Raw genomic sequence first — 21,374 nt, 5'->3', positions numbered from 1 at the left:
CTCCCTCACTATGTGTAAGTCACTTCCTGCACATAAAAAACATGTTAAGGCAACTACTCCCTGACAAAGGATGTCACCCAAAGACCAAAGACCTTCTTTCTTAGCTGTGTTCAAAACACACACAAAAAAGAGAAAAATCTGGAAAAGGACAAGCAAGACAAACACTGATTCTAGAAAAATTGTCCAGTATATAAAATTTAGATTCAGTGCCCTACCATCTTTTTCCTACTTTTACCCATACTTCCTATAGACGAAACATTCTGGGACATGTGTCCAATCTTATGATTGACTTTTCTCTGGTCACTCCTCCCATTTCTCTCCAACAGGGGTGGGTGCTCCCTACTATGTGACCAGACTGTTTCTAATTGACCATGGATTGACCCCTGATCCAAGACAGGACAATCAGCTGGTCTTCCCAGGGAAACTGGGATTGGGAGCTGATCCCCTGAAGCTGGTTTTTCTATTGCAATGAAGCATTCTGAGATTATAGAGTAGCAGACTTCATCCTGCCATCTGAACTAAGGTTTTCAGAGGAACAAGCAGACATGCAGAAAAGTGAGAGAAAAGACAAAGAGAGAGAGCCCTCCCAGCATTTAAAGTATTAGTTCCAGGCCCAGCTCTATTCCTGACACTAAGGTTAATGAGATGTTCCTCAAGTCTGGTAATAAATTCTTTCAGTTTGATTAAACTATACCAATTTTTTTTTCTATGATTTGCAGTCAAAGAGTCCTAAAAAATGCAACTCCCAATTCATGAGTACTTTTTCACAACTGCTCAAAAATTTAATCTTAACAGATGGGCTACATCTTCTAGTAAAAATAATTAGTCTCGATGGCTACCTCAAAAAGACTTTAGTAAAATAATTCAGTCTTAAGTATTTTATAGGAAAACCACTAAAAATAAATATCTGATTGTTGAAATTGAGCTATTAAGTTGAGCTATTTTAACCAATTATCTTTCCAATATTCTTTACATGATCCTCATCCCCTTTCTCACCTCAGACTTGCCCTAAAAGTATATATTTCCCAACCCCAGGGTCAGAAAATAGATATTTCTTAATGCAAATAGAAAAAGTGAGTGAAAGTTTGAGTTTTACTATCATAAGTTATCTCCTATTAACTAGAAAAACAGGAAGAGAATAATCAATTTTGTGTTTTGGTTTTCAAGACATGGTCAATCCTCTTGGATTAATCTTCCCAAAAATATACACCAAATCGCAAAATATTCTTCTCTCTCTCAAAGTAAGAAAGATAAATTATTTAAATTAAAAATCTCATTTTTTTCTCATGGAAGGAAGTATGTTATTTTCTACAGTAAGTCAGTAGCAAGTAACACGATTCTATAAATGTACAGACTAGTTCACTCTGCATCACTTGCTATAGAAATAGAAGAAAAATGTTTAGTTTTAAAAAGGAAAGAGATAAACAGCTATTTCAGGAATAAATCATTTAATCCTTTGACTAAAACCATAAATATAAAATAAATATATTATGTGGTCTGCAGCAAAATTTCCTGAAATTCAGGAGGCTAAACTGAATTAATATTATATGTTGCCTGATATATAGCTATATATCTCCTAAACTGTGATATAAAATAAAATTTGAGAAAATCGGACATTTTTTATTGCCTAAATATTTATAGTGTGGGGAATTTCAGCATCAATAACTTTTTTAAGAAATGTTGAGGTTTATTTGGATTTAGTTTGTTCTAAAATGGTTGAAATCAGAAGACTAATCATAATTTCATATTTCTAGTCCTGTATTGAATCAAATGATATTGTTTTTATTCTTACTACTTTTATGCTGTTTTTTACCCTATTTTTTAATTTAGTCCACATAACATTTGGAAAGATATTTTTGAATAGATATTTTCTACAGAGATTTTATTCAAATAATAAAAATTTTATATTAATATGCATTTTCATTACAAGAATGTTTGTTCATATTTGAAAAATCATGAGTGACTTAAGTTTTCACTCAAATAGTGGAATATTCATAATAAGGCATATCTTGATTTTTTAGTGTTTAATATTCAGCAAGAATTAATTTCATATTATTACAAATGATTAAAAAATGACACTGCACTACAGAACTAGAATTTCTAATTTATAAACTCATTTTTATATTCACACTTTGGAGAAAATTGTGGACACATTAAACTGCTTACATAAGCTTTTTAAAGAAGTAACTACAAAATGGAAAGTAAAATTTGCAGTGCCATTTGGCTGGCTAATTTATCTAAAATACGGTAACTGTAAAACCAGGTAGAAGGTCATTATTATAATTTTTCTCAGTGAGATCTGCAATAGATCTCTCCACATTTAGAGAATTCAGCATTTTTGCCCATTCTTATAAGTTTTTTTTTTTTTTTTAAGTATCCAAGCAAGACAAACTACATTTGCAATTCCTTAGTAAGACTGGGTATAAGACAGAGGTATAGTGATAAGTCTTATCATGTCAAGGAGGATAGGGAATAATTTCCTTTTTACCCTAAACATCCAGAAGAGAGGTCCTATTAATTCAAAGTCTCTTACCCTTCCAAAGGAAATCATCTAAAATTTTATGTGGCTGCTTAAATGATTGCTTTGGGAAATTTATATGGTAGTCATGGGAACAAGTAAAGAAGTCAAGGCAACGTTGATCATTTTAATAGTGTGCAAGTGATCCATCCAATTTGTAAATACCTTGGACCACTCTTCTAGGTCATGAGTGATCAGAAAAGGCATTTATACAAAATTAATGAAATAAAATACAAGCTCATTAATTTAAGCTAAAATCCCCTGAAGTTTTTTAATTGGCCCGATTCATCATAAATACTCTATCTGAGCTTTTGAGAAAGCAAAATATACCTCCTTTAAAGGGTTATTACATACTTTTTAAAGAAGACATATTTTCTCTTTGATAATTGAGAAATAATTCCTTTGTTCTTTTAACATTTTGAGTATTTCCATGAACAGCACTTCTCTACAAAACCTACTTCTGTGGTTTCATCAACATTTGTCTGCATTTAACTAGTAAAGATGTCAGCATGGTGCTCATGGATCTTGAGAGCGGTCATGTCAGATGCAAACTGCAGCGAGCACAGACAGGGCAAACCTGAGACCAGCACCGGCAGGAGAGTGAGGCAGGTGACAAAAGAACTGGCCATGTTATAGATGCTGGAAAGAGACAGGACAAGACATATTGATGATATCTGTGCAATAAATATTATAAACAGTGGGAGTTCTGGAAACAGTTTGAGTAAAGTGTGATCCTACATGCAGGATGCCCTGGGATTCCTGAAAAGAGCAATGGAGAAAGGCACCATATACCTTTGAAATCCAAGGCAAGCAAGCAGAAGGGATCAAAGAGGTCTGAGAGCAAGTAACGGAGCCTCAGTTTCAATGCTGGGGTTTGGAGATTAATCTCTGAAGGGGGGATGAGGAGGACCTCAATCACAGAGGGATCAGAGGATCAAACGGATTACATAAATTCGGTAAGACTGAGTCAAGGGAACAACGTAGAGCCCTACGTACTAGAAGGAGAAACTTGGTTAGTGTACTAAATAATTGGTTGTTGATGATTAATTTATGATAACTAAAGTAAAAATCTAGGAAGAACACTATATCAAGTAAATTTTTCTTTGGAACTGAGGCAACTCTGAGGCTGGCAGGTCAAACAGTCCACGCCCTAGGCAAGAAGCCTCCAGAGAGATGAACAGATAGAGCTGGACGCTGACATGCAGAAGTCTCCATGTGGCTCTTCATCTTTTACCCACATTAGAACCCAAGCCTAATGCCTCACAAGTACCATTAAGATTACACCTACCACTCTGATTTATAGCAGATTAAACGGATATGTGTAATTAAAGACCCTCACCCAAAGCAGTTGCACAATAATGCTGACCACTCTTTTTTTTTTTTATGCTTCTGATCCAGATTTTCCAGACTTCTCCCACACCTGCTATCCTAAAGTCTGATCTCTACTTATAATCTATTCCACCCAATTTTTACCCCGACCAATCAAGTATCACTTTCAGGTGGAAACAAGAGTTGCTATATCTACCTCTATAAAAAAAAAAAAAATACATAGGCATGCTTGTAGAACAAAGATTTATGTATCTTTTGAAGACATATCAAGGCACAAAAGACCTAGAATCCAGGAAGCTTTCCAACTTTCTTTGCAATCTGGCCAAGGGAAGGCTGAGGGGTAGAGAGGTCTCATGAGGCAGAACCCTACCTAGCCATGTTGCAGCTCTTCCTCATCACCTTCCTAGGAAGAGGTGGTGGAAGCATTCTCAACAATCTCCTGATCTGTATGTTCAGGTTAGATGGTTACTTACAGCTTTAGCAGCTCTGAGCCATTTAGATGGTGTAGTAAGCATGTAGCATAAAGTCCAGAAGATGTCAGCTCTTGGGGTTTGCAGCTAGGGCCTCTAAACTCACTGGAGGCCTGCCAAGGGCAATTCTACATCTTGAAGATGTAGCTTCCATGTGGTGGTGCTGAGTGAGACAGAGATATTTCTTCTTAACGGCAACAATTTTAAGCTATAATTCAGGAGCTGACTCTCTGATCTTAGCCAGATTTCAGATTCTCAGGATTCGCTGTTTACAGCTGTAGCCCAGAAAATCCCCCTGTCCTTCTACCTTAACCCAAGGCCATATCAATTCCATTTATAGAAAAGCCTAAATGCTTAAAGGAAAGGAAAAGTGAAGCACAGTTTCTCAGCTCCTTGTTTCTCTACTGACACTTCTCTGTGATACTTTAAAAAACACATAAAAAACAAAAAAACCTACCACAATAGTTTCCATTAATTGCAATCAAGATATGGAGGCCATTTCTCTGCCATTTGAAGCTAGACTTGGCCATACGACTTATGGTGGTTAGTGAAGACTTAACAGATGTAATTCAAGCAGAGGAGTGAATAGGGCTTGCACCTCAGAACTGGCTCTTTCTTTGTTGCTGGGAACTCTTGTTACAATGTCAGTTGACCAGGCTGACCTCCAGAAGGTGACAGCATGTGAGGAAAATCTCTGCTGTACCAGCGAAAGGCACGGACATATGAGTGAGGCCTCCTAGATCACCCAGCCACAACCAAGCTGGCCCAGATAAAAACAGCCAACCCAAGGAACTGGGAGAAAAAAAGTTGCTGTTTTAGGACACTAATGTTTGAGATTGAATGCTATGCAATAAGCAAGCTGAAAAATTCTCTTCCTTAGTTCGCATAATATAGAGCTGCAAAAAATCGCATTTAATAAGGATTAATTATACAAATAAGATCCTGAGAAGAAGCACAGCTTAGTATTTTGTCACTTTTTTCAGAAAAAAACTATTGGATAAATTTATTTTGTTCTTATGAGCAAGTAAAACAAGGTCAAGGATTATATAGCACATATCTACCTGTGAATATACTTGCATGTGTATGTTCAAAAATAACTAATTCTAATATTTATTAGCATCATTAGCATCATTGATTAGAGAATTGGCAGGGGGTTGTTTGCTTGCTTTGGTTTTGGTTTTCAAATTACTTCTCTTGGGAAATATTACACAAGAAAAACATTTTTCTTGAAATAGCAAATACATTCATCCAACTAGATTTTGCTCCTATTCCCCAGACACAATCACATGGGTTATGATGTGGCCAACTGTGAACTTGTGCTGGAACAGATTTAATTTTGCTTTAATTTAATAACATGGGGCAATGGCTCAGAGAAGAAACATGGTTCTCTCCTCCAAGGAGGAGGAAAAATCAGAGTAGGCTGGACAGTGTGACTGGTAGTTGCGCAGTTGGATTTTATTGTTCAAAATTAGAACATAGGTTCAGTGCTCAAGGGAAAGCTGTGTTATTTATGGTCCTGCTCATTTATACCAGGTGTACCCTTGGCTTTCTGACCACACCCACTGACTTACTGCCATGGAATTGTGTGAGCCTGGCACACCTAACTGCTTGAGTCTCTAAGATGTTATAAAAACTTACCAGTCACATGGCAGTAGGCTCACTTCCTTTATATTATCCAACAGATCCAGACCAAAATTAGAAAATTGAGACTTTTTTTTCCCTAGAACAGTGATTTATTTAGTAACTCTAATCTGAAGACATTCACTTTTGAAATGCTGAGAAAATTGCAAACAATTTATCACACAGAAATTTTGGAAGCATCCATATCAATAAAAGTGTCTCTTGCTAGTTTATGACTGGAAATCAAGTAATGATCACCAGTGGTATTGATCTCTTCCTACACAATCTTCTTCTGAATCACTCATTCATTAAAGAACCACAAATTTTTAAGGTGCACAAACTTCATGATCTTGAAACTTAAAGGAGAAAGTATGAATGATAGTTTTTTTAAAAATGTTCTAATGTGGTGATTAAATTATGTCACTTCAAGTAAAAATATTAATTATTTAAAAACAAATCAATGTGGATCAACTATTATGAATGATTGGAAATTTTTTTTAAAGATTTCATTTATTTATCAGAGAGAGCACACAAGCAGGGGGAGCGGCAGAAGGAGAGGGAGAAGCAGGCTCCTGCTGAGCAAGGAGCCCGATGCAGGACTCGATCCCAGGACCCGGGGATCATGACCTGAGCTGAAGGCAGACACCTAACCGACTGAGCCACTCAGGTGTCCCTGATTGGAAAATCTTTTAAAGTTCACCTATTTGTGCATATATAATATGTGTATATACAATATCTATTTCTAATATTTTTTGGTGTCAGTCATTTTCAGAGTGAGGAATTTGGGGATAAAGGGTAGAGGGAAGTTGTTTTATTTTGTTTATTAAGTTATTTCTCTTGAGAAATGCTACCCAAGATAAACCTTTTTCTCCCCAGAAATAGAGAAGACCACCTAACAAAATGTTGCTTCTGTTTCTGCAGACCTAAGAGTCAGATGACGTTTGAGGTAAAGACAGTTTTCACAAGTCCACAAACAAATCTTCATTATGAACAGCAAATATTCTATCCTACTATTTAGAAAAATAAATTAGTACTTTTGGATTCATTTTATTTTCAATCTTGCCTTAATCTTTTTTCTTATCTTAAAGTGTTGTTCATCAGCTGCTCTTGACCTTCACCCTCCTTTTTACCATAGTTTAAGCTACACTGATGTCTTTGTGTAGCATGATTTTAAGAACCTTGCTCAAATTTAAGTATTTGTACTTAAAATGCAAATATTTAAAATGATAATACCCACTACTGACATTTTTCAGTGAAGTATAACTACTCAAACAATATTGATAACAACAAAAGGAACACAGTTTTACAAGTCAATTATCATAACACTAGTCATTCAAAATTAGCAGAATTTCATATACTTTGATTCATCAATGTCTTTCCTGAGAATTTAAAGATAATAACTAAATGACAAGGAAAAAAGATAAGACATATGAATCTTGTAGGACCCTTAATATTTTGCAAAAATTTTGTTATAGCAAAAAATATATATTCCAAATACATAAAAATTGCAATATATGATTAAGTAGATTCTGAAAGACTGGTGAAAATGATGTGAAAGATGTGAAAGACTGGTACCCAATGATTAAAATATTAGTCTGAAGACTGTATCATGTAAAATGTTTACAATGTAATATTAAGATAAATATCAGATCTCAATATAGCATCTGCACAATATTTTATATCTTTGTCAAATTATATGTCTTTATCTTCAAGAACTGGAAATAATTTGAGAACATGGATCAGAACAGAGTGGTGAGATTCTGAAATCTGACTTCTTTTAAAAGTTCCCTTATTATTATAATGTTTAATCATCATTTTAAAACCTCATATATATTTCCACTGATGAAATAACCCTTTTAATTCATATAAGAGTAGCTAGTAGAAATCTCAGTCCATAACCTGTCATGATGAGTAAATATCAGTTTATTTTTCTGTATTTAAAACTAATTTCTCTTTCAGACCCCTTTTCTCCTAAATCTCAGTCAGCCCAGGGTCTTCTTTCATCCTTTTTGGAATCCCATCCTTGTTCACCTCTGTTTTTCACTCCTTGATCATCATTCCCTCCTTCCTCATTCTTCCTCACTTGGCTTCTTCAATCAGCTGTTTTCTCTGAAATGCCCATACTACTCTCAGGTATGTGAGAAACTGCCTATTACTTCCGTTCATCAGAGCTGTGGTTCAGTTCTGATTCCTGTCCCCATCGTAGGATAATTCCATGCCAGAATGGAGCTGTCAAACCTCTGGATGACTACTACTTGTCCTTCTTCCCAGATATCCTTAAACAATTCCTTTGCTTACAGTTATGAGCTGCATAAAACACTGAGGTCTTCATTCCTACCTCCCCCCACCATCAGGTTTCACCCTGAAATGGGTATGCAGCTCTTCTGTGCCCCAGATTCCCATTCTTACAGGAAATTTGATCATCCATCCCACCCCAGACTTGGACTAGGCAGCAAAATAGACTGAACTCAGGTGCCCTTTGCAGATCAACAAATGTTTGCACTTACACCTCCCTGTTGCCTAGAGAAATGATCACCTTGGAGCCTAGTTTTTACATTGTCATGATTCTTTCTGGCCTAAGTTCTCTCAAGGTGCAGGTCCTTGGAAATCAAAGCTACATGGTGACTCCTCTGTTCTCATGTTTTCACTATCATCCCTCTGCAGAGGCAAAGAACATCAGTGATCAAAGATGATTAAGCAGTAGGAAAAAGGAAATGCAAGGGGAGAGAAAACCAACGTATTTCAAAATTTTATTGTGCCATTCCAATATTATGAATATTGCCTAAATTCAAGAAAAGTCCTTGTGGCTTTATCCACAGTCAAGAACAATTGCATAATATATAAGGCCATATATTTTGGATGACTCATAAATGTGTGTGATTATAAAAACAGAACTATAGTTTTTCTTCTACTAATGTTGCTATGTGAATAATCTCAAATTCAGTTGTTTAGACAGATGTTAAAACAGGTTCACAAATTTACTCTCTATTATTCGGATGCCCCAAAACTATTTCTTCTTTATTTTCTTTTTTTAAAATTTTTTTATTGTTATGTTAATCACCATACATTACATCATTAGTTTTTGAAGTAGTGTTCCATGATTCATTGCTTGTGCATAACACCCAGTGCTCCATGCAGAACGTGCCCTCTTTAATACCCATCACCAGGCTAACCCATCCTCCCACCCCCCTCCCCTCTAGAACCCTCAGTTTGTTTTTCAGAGTCCATCGTCTCTCATGGTTCGTCTCCCCTCTTCTTTATTTTCTAAAAACAATCTCATTTTCCTCTAAAATCCCATCCCACTGGTGGCATAAACAAAATATGCATTTGCCAATTGATGATATTTCATAGTATGGGGCTTTAATAAACTCTTTAAGGGAATCTAGTCTCCATCAGCTGAGTGCTCAGACATTTCCTTCCTGCCACCTCATCGGATCTCCATCCCATTCTTCCCAAGATAGGACCTAGGATTTGGGGAGGGGTGAGGGAAGGTTGTAGGGCTTACTTGACCGATGAGGACTTAGTATCCAAACATGCAGATCTGTGGGCTGTGCTATGGAACACTGTTTGCCTGCCCCAGAGAGAAGGATTGTTATTGCTTGGTATCTGAACCACTGCACAGTTTCTGAGATATCACTGGTACTCTTATGGGTTATCCTCTTGTATGGTCAGGGTTCCTCCTCCTCCCCTTCAAACTTGGCTCTATTCCAGAGCTACCGACCCTCTGATTTGTAGCCAGTCTCCATTCAGACCAAGTCTTAGGCTATCTTCAGCCTCAGCTCTTACAGTGGTGTGATTTTGCCCCTAACCCAGGTGGCCCTTGGCAGTCTTGCTACATCTCAGCACAGTTACCTTACACATCCCACTCAGCTCACCAGGATGGCCTTCCCACATCTTAACCACAGCACACAGTAGCCAAGAGAGGAACTAGAGCATTTGCTCATTTATTCTCTTTGCCTAAGAACACATCAAAAATTTTTACTCTGAGGCGGTGATAGCATGTTGGTTCCAGCTTCCATGACACTGCACCTCCTTCAAAAGTGTCAAATTTGGAATGCGACACCAGCCTTCCCTATTTTTCTTTCCCCTTAAACTACAGAACACTGTTTTTCCAACTTTTGAGTCAGAAAAGCATGAAGTTACTTGTCTGACCACCTGTTTCCTCTCTCTCTTATCTCTCTCTCTCTCCTCTTCCCTCACTCCTTCTCCAGAACTAGAAGGGCATTCTTCTAGTCCCCTTTCTTAGAAAGGACATCCCTTCTTCTTACAAAGACAGAATTCATCCTCTCCACATCATAGTTTTTCATAAATTGAAGGACAGCTATTGGGGGAGTAGCTATAGGGCCATGTGATACACTGAGGATGGAGCAAAGAATGAGGTATACATTGGTCTAACATTTTCAAAATATAATCCCCATTACCTTATTCGTAACATAGACTTACATTAAATAGCCCTTTTCATTGGCAAAGTAATTTTATACATATGTTAGTCCAAACAAGATTTTGTGATAATATTGTGAATAATTTTTTAAAGACTTGTAATTTAAACAAGATTCTGTTTAAAAAAACAACAAACAAACAAGCTTTTCTGGGAGACAGTATTGTGAAACTGAGGCCTAGCAATGGCAAAGCTAGGACGCGACCCTGACACTTCAAGTTCAAATTTCAGCATCCTCGCCATTCACCAGAGTCTCCATATTTCCCAGATAATCACATGAATTGCAACCTACTAGATCAAATTGCTCACAATGGTTATGAAGTGGTCAATGATGACCAACTTTTCATCAAAGAATATCTTAGGTTTGGAAAGAATCTGACTTGTCCATTCAGCAAAACAAGAGATTCTCACATGCCAGAAATGGTCTTCAGTTTTTAAAAGTATTCTTTAGAATCTGCCTAGATGTCTTTGAGAAATTATATAAAATATAATTTTCGATCTCTCTGGATATTTTCCATTTCATATTTCCATTGGCCCCATTTTTTAAAAGATTTTATTTATTTATTTGAGAGAGAGGCAGAGAGAGAGTGAGAGAGAGAGAGCACAAGCAGGGGGAGCAAGAGAGGGAGAGGGAGAAGCAGGTTCCCTGCTCAGCAGAGTCCAACACAGGGCTTGATCCCAGGACCCTGGGATCATGACCTGAGTCAAAGGCAGATACTTAACTGGCTGAGCCACCTAGGTGCCCCTCCACTGGTCCCATTTTATCACAAATTATTATTATTATTATTATTATTATTATTATTGCTGCTATATGTAGAAAAGATATGTTTGGTACTTCAAATGCATATCTGTCAATTAGTTTTCAATTAATCATTACATCTCTGGGATCCTTCTAAATAATCAACAAAATTGTTGAGAAATATAATACTTGCAATGCTGGAGAGGATCTTGAAGATAATTTAATTCAAATTCATTAACTGAGTATTTGTGTCTCATTCAATCATTCATTGAACAAATGTTGACTGAACACCTACCATGCCCCAGGCACCATTCTAGGGTCTGGAACACCGTCATCAGCCAAATGGCCTAAATTCGCTGCTCTCAGGTAGCTTACATTTTAATTTGTGAGACATAAAAGATAAATAACTGAAATGTATGGAATGTTTAAAAAAAAAAAAACAAATGCCAAGGAACAGATAATAAATAGCAAGAAAGGGAAGATGTAATATGCAATGGGGGATATTTCAATATGGTGGCTGAGGAAAGGCCTCAGGGAGAGACTGACTTTTGAGTAAAGATGTGATTGGGGTGGGCCCAGGAATGGGAATTCTAATAAATTAGGAAAAATTCAAAATCTTGAAAATACAAATTCCTGACAGAGGCAAGCTGCAGGAAAACAGGCACTTTCATACATTGTGAGTGGTAGTACAAAATGATATGACCCTGTCAGGGAAAATTTCTCAGCATCTAATGAAACTATATATGCATTCCCCTTTTCGCCCACTGTGCCCACTTCTAGGAATCTATTCTAGACACAGTTCCATGATTTTAAAACAATATAAGCACATTATTTACAAAAGCAAATTAACAGAAAATATCAGCGCCAACAAAATCCTTATGAGGTTGTATCAAGAAAATACAGTACTTTATTATTATTACTGCTTTAACCCACTAAATTTGGGAACAATTTTTTCCACATCCATAACAACTGGGCCAAACAATAATGGACACTAAAACACTGAACAATAAAAGAAAATTCATGAGTTCACATTGACAAGCAAGGAAGGGAGACAGAAAGAGAGGAAAGCAATAAAGGAATAAAAGAGGGGGAAAGAAAGGGAAACTCATTACTGATGCCAGCTAAAAAGTACAGAATAAATGTTGAAATCACATCTCCATTTTGTAGTCACCAAGGTAACAGCTAATTTAAACAAGGATCATCAATGGATGTTAAATCCTTTGGATAAAAACTGGAGGTAGTGGGATCTGTGGTGGGGGTAGAAATGTACTCACCAACTCTCACAGTATCATCCACAAATTACTCACTAATTGCAAAACCAGTCAACCTTTCTAATGGAGAGAGCTGAAAGATACCACCTTTACCAAGTGATTCAACTCTGCATCACTGTTAACTAGAACACCTGCTCGTATGAACCATCCTGATGTGATACATATATCACGTATTCTTGCTAAAAATGTTTAACCTAGGTTCATTTGTGAGATTAAAGAACTAAGACAAATAAAAAATATGGGACGTTGTCCAACACAGCTGATCTGATCTTTAAAAGTCGATGTTACAATAATAGCAGCAACAAAAAGACTGGGGACTCTTCCAGATTAAAAGGGACTAAAGTGACATAACAAGCAAATATAACATATGCACCTTAAATGTAAAAGACTGCAGACTAGATAATATTATTGAAATTTTTTTTCACTTTCTCAGGTGCAATTATGGTGCTGTGGTTATATAGGAGACTATACCATTTCTTAGAACAGACATGCTAATGTATTTAAGAGCAAAATATCATGATAGCTGTAACCTACTTTCAAATAGTTTAGCAAAATAAAAATTCCTGGGGTGAAGAGAAAACGAGGGAGAGAGAGGGAAAGAGGGGGGGAAAGAAGGGGAGAAAGACAGAGAGAAAGCAAGGGAGGCAAAATGTTAACAATTGGTGAATCTAAATGAAGGCTGTATGCTTATTCATTGCAGTAACCTGCCAGCTTTTACATATAGGTTTGAAGTTAAAAACAAAACTATTGTTAAAAACAAGATAGAATACTGGAGCTGAACTAGAAGTCAGCAAGTATAGACAAATATATCTTGTGGAATTTTGCTACAGGATAGGAGAGAATTAGGACAGGTAAATAGGAGAGATGGTAATCCCTAATTTCTTGATTTTTAAGTTAAGGAGGCTAATTCAGAATATTTACATCTGGATCTATAATGTATGTGTAGAAATTCTGGAAATAAGTCAATGTATATAATAAAGAGTCTAGAAATAGACCCACATAAAGATAAGAGACTGAGTTTTGACAAAGGAGCAAGGGCAATAATGTGGAAAAAAATAATATTTTCAACACATTGCACTGGGATAACTGGACATCCACCTTCCAAAAAATGAAACTAGATTTTACAGGCTTCACATAAATTAATTCAAAATGGATCATAAACCCAAATGTAAAACACAAAACTATAAAACTCAAAATAGGAAACAGGAGAAAATCCGATGACCTTGGCTATGATGATGACTTGTTAAATTCATAGACTCATGATTGATACAATCATGATGAATAATGAAACCTACCGAGATCCCCGTCATGATAAAGGCAGCCTTCTGGTAACCTCTGGTATCTCCATCTCCTTAGCTAAATCCATTTGTCCATTCTTAATGATAGGAAACACTAGGATTTATTTTACATTTTTTTGAACATTTGTGCTTCTCTGAAAAGGCTTTTTGAGAAAAGTGTTGGCCCTGCCTGAAGGTATTCCTAGAGCAGACCTCCAGGGATAAGAAACACAAGTTTAGCTCTTTAATTATTTTATCAAATGTCAGCCTTGCCTAAGTTCTAAGGTATGTTGCCTTTCAATCAATAAGACAGAACATCTACACTTGACTGATTCCCATCAGAAAGCCCGTGGAGACAATTGCTTCTCCAGATAAGGACAACGTAGCCACTTATTTCCTGAGATTCTCTAATTTTCAACTTTTTTATCAGCCCTGATCACGAGAAAGAGATATGTATTTACTAAATTACATTAACCCTTCCCACATAGAAATGTCATTTCAGATCTACAGTTTAATATTGTGCCTTGTCTTTTGTCTTGACAAGTATATGAAACAGTGATGTGATGTTGCACATGGCTTCCATTGTTGTCGTTCATACATGGTGAGAGTTTACTATGAACTTTCCTTTCTTCTGTCACATAACAGACTTTTCTGAATTCAGAACGAAGATATATGGGCTATTTCTCATGGTTTGGCATCTTTTCCCAAATGAGAATTATTCATCTCAGCACTGTTCTTTTTACTTTGGCTGCTAGGAAGCTAAGTGATCTTTCCCAATCTTTCCTTCATTAGCTTTCTTCACTTCTCAACCCCATCAGTCTGCCCTTGTTTTCACTTCATCTCTCCAATATTGCTAAGGTCTTTACATATTCTTTTTTTTTTTTTTAAGATTTTATTTATTTATTTGAGAGAGAGAATGAGATAGAGAGAGAGAGCATGAGGGGGGAGGGTCAGAGGGAGAAGCAGACTCCCTGCTGACAGCAGGGAACCCGATACGGGACTCGATCCTGGGACTCCAGGATCATGACCTGAGCCGAAGGCAGTCGCTTAACCAACTGAGCCACCCAGGCGCCCCAAGGTCTTTACATATTCTATGGAAATAACTCCTAAGCATGTTTGTTGAGCAATTTAATTAAGTGGTAATCCATGGCATTCATGAGAACACTCAGACAAAGAGCCAGATTGAACATCCTGAAGGAGGTTCTCAGAGACTCACAGCACGTCAGACATCCAAGCAACAACCGTCATAAAATGAAATAAGGGCCATAATAGGAACAGGTAGAAGGTGCAGTGGGAATACAGAAGGAAAATGCCTGTGGTTTGATAGAAGAGAACGAGAAGATCTCACAAAAATGTGAAATCTTAACTGGGGTCTAGAAGGATGAGGAGGAATTTATAGGCAGATATATTTATAATGTACGGTGGGACATGAATTCCATGGCACAAATGAAGGACAAAGGAAACAACATCATTGCTCTATAACCACGTGCATCCCATTAGACCCTGGTACTGTCACTTAATCTGATTAATTTGGTCTCTCTTCTATGAGCCCATAAAATCTTCATCTATCTAGGGAGTTCAAGAAAAAAGTGGCTTTGATTCATTTTATAGTCTTCTAAATCCGTCTTTTGCCTGGCCATGGCCTTTTGAAATTCAGAGGTCAGGTATTTGATTATTTTTATTCTTTTTGCATTGGTGTTGGGTCACCTCTTCTCAGAGATCATGACGGCAAGATGTAACACTTTGAGAAAGCGGTAAACTGGGTATACCTAGTATTGGGTGCCATGGCAAAACATCATCCCTTCCCCAGAGGAACTTCAGTGGTGAAAGGAATCTTAGACATTCCCTAAGTCGGTTCTTTCACCTTCATTTTATGGAATAAATATTTGATGTAAACAAAAGGCAGAGCGATGCTCTCAAGACCATCCCAGTCGGTTGGAGCTGTGGACCACATTCCTGACTCCTGCCCCAGCAACAGTCCAGGTCTCAACAATATAGTCCTTTAATTTGGGGCATAAACAAATTGCCAAGGGAGTTTGTTAAAATGCACTGAAGGTACATATTTTAGGATTCTACTGTTAGAGATTCAGATACAGAGAGGGGAGCCAGAAACCTGCATTTTAAACAAGCATCTCAGGTGATACTAATGCGAAGAACCCACACTTCTAAAAACACCTCCCTGGAGGCTGAACTCCACACAAGCAGAGACCTATTTCTCTTAATCTCTTTATCCCCAGTGACTGCAGAGCACATGGTGTATAGGAAATGTCCAATGTTGAATGAATGAGTAAAGCATATTTCTTAAAATACACACCACCGGGGGCGCCTGGGTGGCTCCGTCTTTAAGCGTCTGCCTTCAGCTCAGATCATGATCCCAGGATCCTGGGATCGAGCCCCGCATCTGGCTCCTTGCTCAGCAGGGAGCCTGCTTCTCCCTCTCCCTCTACCTGCTACTCCGCCTACTTGTGCTCTCTGTCAAAATAATAAAACCCTTTAAAAATTTAAAAAATTAAATAATTAAATAAAATACACACCACCTTCAAACTTTGGCGTTTCTAGCAAAAGTACTGACAAACTGGTTCTTGACTGGGCTATTTTGAATTGTTATCTTTGAATTATACTGTTTCTATATTTCTTTATAAATCAAGCTTTTCAATACAAAGTCCAGATCAAGATTTTGCAACACAGAAAGCCAGCAAGCTCATAAAACATCCCAGGAAGTAAGAATTCAAGCAGTGAAAGAGAATGATTGTTTGAGTTGTCATTGTTCACACTTGGATCACATAAGCTGTTATTCCAAATCAAAACCCAAGGTACTTTTTTGGTATTTTGTGATTCGCTGTAGCCTTATCTTCATTTACGAAATAATATAAGAGGGTTTGCCCTCTGTTACATATGTGACTATTAAATATTTAGGGCTATAGAGTGAATTTCTCTATATTTTATAAACAAATATTCTAAAGAAGAGCAACATTTTTTATACAAATTAGGATAAGTGAGAATAATGACATGGCATGGAAAAATATTGTTGGTTTCTGCTAAGAACTATTCTATTCCATAAATTAGGGTATTTTAACATAACATCTGGGGGGAGTTGCCATAAAGAAATAACTCATTAGGAAAGAAGTATACCTGCAAAAAAAAAAAAAAAAAGAAGTCTACCTGCAATTACCCTGAGATCAGGACTCTTCTGACAGTGTCACATAACTTGCAGAGTGAAACACTAGTATATCTTCATTTTAGAAAGGTTTAGAGAGAGCCTTAGTATCCTCAGCCTTTCACATGGTACCTCCTAAAAAGCCATGTTCTATATCTCACACCACATGGCCTCTGCCTTCCAACTATAATTCACATAATCTGGTTATCTGGTTCTGTAAGAATTACAAAAGTCCATTTTAGAGGGGTAATTGCCAGGTGAGTGATATCCAAGACTGAGAAAATGTAGATGATTAGATTTAGCAAAATGTTATAGCATGATTCATATTTGTTGATTGTGAAAATGCTTTGGGGAGATTGAATTAGCAGGGAGAAGACCTTTTAGGAGGCTCAGAGAAAAGAATCTCAGGAGTATAATTTTGGAATGAATTAAGTTATTTGGGGACCTAAATGAGCATGTCTGAAAATTAATATAACAAAAGAAGAAGTGTATATGAGAGCAGAAAGTCAGCATATAGTCCAGATTGGTTTTGACATTTGACAAGCAATTATTATAGTGAAAGTAATCATGAAAACTCAAGATGCCTAGTTTTCTAGTGATCAATTTTGGCCAGAGTTTGACACAATTATCCAGTATTCAGACAAAAACAAAAATGCTAATTTGCTCAAAACGTACTGTTTTCTGTGTTATTCGAATAATTTCCGTATATTACTAAACTTTGTCCAGCTGGTTCATAATTTTGGTTTTCAAGGCATCGTTTTTCAAAAACTTTTACCTTTTCTTTTCTCATAAAGCATCATTCATGGCCAGGGCTCAGAACATAAAACTAACATCATAATTCTTAATAGTATTCTTCTTCAAGGGTACATCTTCATTTCAATTGGTAATAAGTCTTACAAAATGAATGATTCTCAAATTATTTAAAGTGAATTACAGGGTGGCAGAATTGGTATAGAGGGAAAGGCCTTTAGAACAGGCATGAATTACAGCCCAGAGCCTCCTTCCTCCTGCTGTAATTGGCCCCGATACTTGGGACGATGTAGCTCAGATAAAAGAAACCTTACCACAGGCTTTGGCAGAGGCTACATTTGTACCAGAAGGTACCAGTGAAGGGATTAGGCTTAGTCATCCAGCCGCTTGGTCACCCACTATGCAGTGCTCCCCAGAAGTTTACACGACGGCCACCAAGCCCGCTGCCTTTCAGGGCTGGAAACAGAGATGTCACTTTGAACAGTGAACAAGTCTCCGGGATAAGCGATGACTGTTCTTCCACTATATCCTGCAGCGTTCTTTATACTAAAATAATATGGGTAAGGACAACCAGCTGAAGAAAAAGAAACATCTATATTGAATTCATGTGCTCCAAATGAGAGGTCTTATGTTATTTACTGAAAAAAAAAAAAAATAGCCCATAAGAACTACTTTATGATAAATAAAACTAACAGATTTTTCTCAAAAGTGCATTTGTTCAAGTCAGAAAGTGATAGGCATTTAAAGATAAATATGGGGACGGGGAGCAAAATTCCTTAATCTCAGTCAGTGGTATTTGGTGGTGGGCCGGGGGGCTCTTTGTCACTCTCAAAAGCACAGAAAGGTGATTTGTGATGTGTTTTTGTTCAACTCCTTCCCCATGCATATTATCTCTGCAAGATGAATCTTCTCTAAGACATGTATTGCCCTTTTATGCTGACTGCATGCGTGCGTATGCATAAATGCCACATTTCCAATTAGGATGTGTATACTCAGGAAGGATGACATATCAGGGCTGTCAGGCTAAAAGCCCTACAGTGCAGGAGAATTTTCCACATCATTCTGTGGGTCTGCCAAGATTATGGGATGTGTCTATTAGTTTTCTTCATCTTCTCTTTCCTTGCCTTTGATTCTAAGTCATCCTCGCTCTCAAGCTAGATACTGTTCTTTTTTTTTTTTTCAGACAGCTCCAGAAATAAAGTGAATTGCCGATCTCTCTTACTAAAATTTAAGTAACGCTTTGTTTTATCCTAGTAAGATGCACTCCCTGTTGTTTCCAATATGGATTAGTTTCCAACAATTTGACTTCACCTCTTCATGTAAAAAATGTGCTGTTAGCACATTACTGAACAAGATCGCTTTCTGTGGAAGAAACTACAGGGGAAATTTGTACTGAAGTCTAGCACTTCATGATGTCTTCTTTGAAAGTCTTAAACATTGTGCAAGTAAAAATGGCACAATATCAAGGTGTCATATGGCACACACTACAGCGAATGACACCTAATAGGATAATAAGGTAAGCTCTTCAGAAAGATATTATAAATCCTTGAAATATAAATATGATGTTTGGGAACACCTAGTGTTTTTCCTGAAAATTTTAAATCTTTATGTTGTTGACCATCAGGGAGAAAGGAATAGGATAGATGGGAAAATGTTGGTATCAAATTGGAATGTCAGGTAAAAATATAACTTACCTGAGTATATTGCTTTCAAAAAGTTACAAAGATATGCAAAAGTATGATTCCTATTTTCACTAGATTCAACTTACTAGTATATTAAATTATAAGGTCAGAGGCCAGTGTGCTGCATTTATAAGCTATGTGGCTGGGGCCGAGAATTTGTGTGCTATGTTTTGAAAGCCTTGGTGATTCAAGCACCGTAGATGTGGACATCTCCCAACTCATCTGAAAATACCATTCACATCTTTATTACTGCGAGAGAGATAAGATCACAGAACTTGAAGAGATACAGTAGACGATCTGGTCCATTTTTCCTGCTATTCACAGAGTAATTACCATATTTTTCCAGGCTGAGCAATCAATAATGCATTCTAATGCTTTCCATTTGGTTCTCTACAATATTGGTTTTAATGTCCTCATCTTGCCGATAAAAGTTCCTTTTCCCTAGTTTTCTAATCAGGTCAAGTTGTCTTTTTAAATGGAAAGTGGCAATAACCAGCTAATCAACAAAACACATTTGCTCTCCCTCAAAGCATGTTACAGAGAGCAGCTCAGCCCGTCACACCTAGTCCTTCTGATGATTTCGGGGCGGGGGGAGAGATTTTATTATTCACAGGGGGAAAAATCTAGGCGCATGAACAAGTAGGGCATTTTCTCTAGGCATATTTACTCAACATAAATGTGGGCTCACATTTAAGACTGCGTATATTGTTCATCTAAGTTTGACATTACCATTTTAATGCTGTAACTGCTAGCTCTTAAAGGCTTTAGCTTTATTAAAAGTTTAATGAAACAAGATTTGTTAACTCAGACATAGTATGTTTAGATTCTTTTTTTGTATAATAGATTCTTGCTTTGTAAGGTGTGTAGGCGCTCTTGCTAGATTGATGGAAGTATGGAAAAGATTAAGTGACTTCTCTGGGATCACCTCAAAATTGAGTGGTTCGGTTCAAATAGAAACCCGATCACAGCCCTTTGCTCTATGCTTCAGGCCACATAGCTTTCTATGTTCGTAAAAAAAACAATATTTTGTGCATTAAAGAAAGGATGATGCAATTTATCTTTGCTGTTAATATCGTTTGTTGTTTATTACAGAAGGATGTGCAGCCACAGGTAAGCTTGAAATTGGCCTTAATAAAAAAAAAAAAATGTTTAAGGCAGCATTACACCTGAAAATAAAATTTAGTGCTTATGTTCAAAATGTATATAGATTTTTTAATTCTCACCAACTGTAGTGAAGGAACTACTTCCACAAAATCGTCAGGGAAAATTCCAATGATTCCACATCCCTGGAAATAACATGCAGGGATGTTATTCTAAGCCATTATTGAATTAACAATCAGCATTACTCAGGCTTTATAAAAAGAAATGGATGAAAAGAGATCATTGCCCTCAGGGAACTTACAGTCTCCTTGGGAGTATGCAACAAGACGCAGTAAACAAGAACAAAGTGTGCAAGACTTGTGCACTATTGGGTAAGCACTAAATTTAGTGATTAAGCACTAAATTCTGTTTTATAGATTGACTCTCCATTTAGTGAGAAATCAGAAGAAATAAAGATCAATCCTGGCTACTTAGAATACATGAGAATGTTCTCGAAGAAGTATAAAGTGAAGCTAGATCTCAGTGGATGGATCCACAGACAGAGGGCAAGAGGAGAGCTGTTCTGGGTGGGCTATAGGGAAGTAAACATGATATGCTCTGAAAAAGGGAGAGCTACTTAGGAGACAGAGAATAAAATGAAGCCTGCTCATTTGGTCATCAAATTAGCAAATATTTATGGAGATCCTACCATTCTAGATACTGAGGATATGGTAGTAAGAGAGGAAAAAAGGAGGACAAATCCCCCATAGCACTTCTCCCAGCAGGAAACACAGGGCTTATCTAAACAGCCTAAGAGAGGGAAGTATAATGAAAAGATTATTTATAGAGGTAGGAGCAGGTTTTAAGGAAATCAGCAGAGGCTGTATAATACCCTAAAGCCAGCAATAATGGGAAGCAGCCACCATCTCTACTTTTGAAGGGATAACAGGAAGGAGAAGTTACCGGAACCTAGAGAGAAGATCCAAGAGAAGGGCTGTCTGACAAGAGGTGTGGCCTTCAGTAAAGATCACTATCAAGCTGCA

This window comes from Halichoerus grypus, chromosome 4 (genome assembly GCF_964656455.1).
Source record: "Halichoerus grypus chromosome 4, mHalGry1.hap1.1, whole genome shotgun sequence".
Classification (NCBI taxonomy): Eukaryota; Metazoa; Chordata; class Mammalia; order Carnivora; family Phocidae; genus Halichoerus; species Halichoerus grypus.
This window is presented reverse-complemented; position numbering follows the sequence as displayed.